Below are 3,152 nucleotides of genomic sequence, written 5' to 3'. Positions count from 1 at the left end.
GACTCCGACCGCTCTGACACAGCCTCCTAAAGTTAGACCCTCTCACCTCCCCCCACCCTGGACCGCCTGGCCAGTGGAGGCCCTGACACCTGACACCAGAGCTGTGGAGTAACTGAGTACTCTTACTCGAGTACAGTTCAGTCCACCTTTACTTAAAAAGGCCTCATTTAAAGACACAACCAAACCGAGATGGAGAGACACACACTGATAAAAATGCAAATTAAATGCAAATTAAGGAAATGTTTATTGAATAACATGCATTGCAGGAGGATTCAGCTTTCTCTAATTTCACTGAGATTTACATCCACAACATGATGTCTCCTTCCCTCCTACTACCTTTCCTCCCTTGTCTTTTTTCACATACTTCTTCTTTCTTCCTTGATTCCTTTGGTTTCTTTTCTCAGTCCTTTTCCATCTCTCCTCTTCTTTTCCACCTTTGTTTCTTTACTTCCTGTTCATTTCCTCCTATCTTTTAAACTGATCTCCCTCCCACTGCCTTTCTTCCTGCATTTCCTTCCTTTTCTTTAGTTTATTCCCTACCAACAAAAATTTGGTTGGGGTATTGTCGTGGTAATTTCATCTATCTCGGTCTATTACTTCTGCATTACATTTAAAATTTGGTATTCTTAATACCTAGCAATGTTGATTCTTGTAAAATAAGGAGATAAGGTCAGCAAGCCCACTTTCATATTAAATCCTTCTTAAAAACATATTTTTAATGGTGAATTGTATAAGAGTTACTTCTATCTATCTACCTTTTCTGTGAAAAGATAGATAGGTTACATCTGATAAGTGTATGTCTTATATGTAACAAAGTTACATTGTTGCATTAGAAAACTTTATTACATTTATGTTGTAGATACATTGCACAGTACATTGTATTCATTTTCTTTAAAGTAACAATGTTACAATGTTGTTGCATCATCAGCAATGCTGGAAGCTTATCAAATAATGACCAAAAACATCATGAAATGTGTTTGGAGGTCAGTTTCTTTTTAATTTACTCATGACGTTTTTTCTTCAGAGCTTTCCTTTTATTGAGTCCTTTTCTTTCTCTCCTTTCTTTACACTTTTTTTTTAACCTTTTCTTTCTCCTGTAGTTTCTTTCTTTGCCCTTTCTCTCTACTCCTCTGTTGCCCTCCCCTTTTCTTCACTTAGTGTTTTTTCCTGTATTCTGGTTTCAGACAGCAGGTAAACTCTCTGCGTTATAGTCACTTGGCATGATAACACGCTGGCTTTGAAACACAGGAAACAAAGCTTCTAAAAGAAAGGAAAAGGAAGGAATAAAAACTCCACACTGATGTATCACTGGACTTCAGCACAGAAAACAAGTGATAAGTGCCTCCCTGTCCTTTAACCACACGACTAACCATTTCAGTGCACAGAACTGTTTATTTTTCTGTTTTTATTTTTGCTTTTGTAACACGACCTCCAGTGAAAACTGATTTCCTCAGTCAGTGGTAGGAACTACAGTCTCCCAACTCTGTCTGTGTTTGTGTGTGTCTGTATGTGTCTGTGTTTATCTGCAGTCAGCTGACAATCATCTGGACTATTTATAGTCTGAGAATGCAGCTAATTTAAGTCACACACACTCACACACACACTGATATTATGAGCTCATTATTTCGAGTTTAAAGGCTCACAAAATGAATTCTAATTACTGGATGTTTCAGCAGATCAAACTGAATTTAAACTCCTCTTTTCCCATGAGAGTCTATTTCCACTTCACGTGGTGTTTCAACTTAGTCTCATTAGATTAATAAGATACACGAGTCTTCCTGCATGCATGTAGAGCTAATTATGGAAAGACTTTATTTACTGTAACTGCTGAATAAAAACCAGGAAAAGCTCTTGGATAAAATATTATAATAATCACAATTTCAGAGTCTGCCTGTGGTGATTTCTAATCCAGCTGTTTTAAGGAGGAAGATTGACATTAATACGATGATATTTTTCTGCTTGTGCAGATCAACTCTTTATCATTTGCTACAAAATTAATGATTTTGCAGACATTGATCTTCACACCACAACGTCCAGTCCATTATAGGGGTGACATACACACAGACAGAAAACCTACGGCCAGTTCAGGGCCTTTTTTTCTGCCTGTGTCCTTAAAATCAGTCTTGAAGGAAACCCTAAATGAAGCTATAGGATAGAGGAGGATTGGCAGAGGAGCTGTGACTGAGAACACATAAGCGTTTTTAACCCTCTGTGTATAAAGTGGTGTGAGATACAGCTCTGCTGTAGTATGGCAGGAAGGGACAAAGCTGCTATATAAGATGATAAACTGTGAGGTTGAGCTCTCTGCTTTACTGTCATGCTCTTATTTTGAAAATGTTGGTCCCTTTATAATCGAGTCAGTATAAAAGAGCCTTTCCTGGGTTGACTTTTCCTGTTTCTTCTTTTCTTGGTTTCACCATTTTCCCCCTTTTTTTTAAAAAAAACTTTGCTTTGCTTTCTTTGTTTTCCCTCTTTTGTAAGGTTTTCACCCATGTCCAAGTGTTTCTATAGTCCCAACTCCCCACCTGTCCTCCTGACTGTTTACCCTTCTGTGGATACCTGGATTGCAATTTTATTTATTTATTCAGTAAAACCAAACCTTCTTTCTCTTTCTATCAGCATGTTTTTGTGTTTAACTCCTCTCTCCCGTCAACGCCTCATAACACGAAAGAGAAAAGAAAAAAAAAGCTAAAATTTCATAATAGCCTGAGGTGTTCGGCTGGGAATGATGATCACGGCGTCCCTTTGTAACCATGGTTACTCACTCTTGCATACCTGTGTGCACAGTTTAACAGAAGGAACAGAGACACTGTGCTGCTGTTAACACTGACATTACTCTGAGCAGCAGGCATGATTTTATGGTGACAGTGTGACAGACATGGATATTTCTCACTGGCCTCTGAAGTTTCCTTTAATAACTTTGTTGTGAGTAATGAATTTATTTTTCAATTAGGCCTAAGTGAGAAATTGGACACTGGAGAAGTGTGTGAATGTCTGGCTCGGTGCGTCACAGATTACACTGAGCCACAGTGAGATTACAGTGGGTCCGAATTCACCCTCCTAAGTTTGTATCTGAGGCAATGTCCATGTCTGCTGTAGCAGCGACAGAAGACAACACATCCTCTGCCTCCTCTTGCCTGGGCCTTGTATAT

Source organism: Perissodus microlepis, chromosome 23 (assembly GCF_051167445.1).
Source record: "Perissodus microlepis isolate ML-2025 ecotype Zambia chromosome 23, ASM5116744v1, whole genome shotgun sequence".
In the NCBI taxonomy this organism is placed as follows: Eukaryota; Metazoa; Chordata; class Actinopteri; order Cichliformes; family Cichlidae; genus Perissodus; species Perissodus microlepis.
This window is presented reverse-complemented; position numbering follows the sequence as displayed.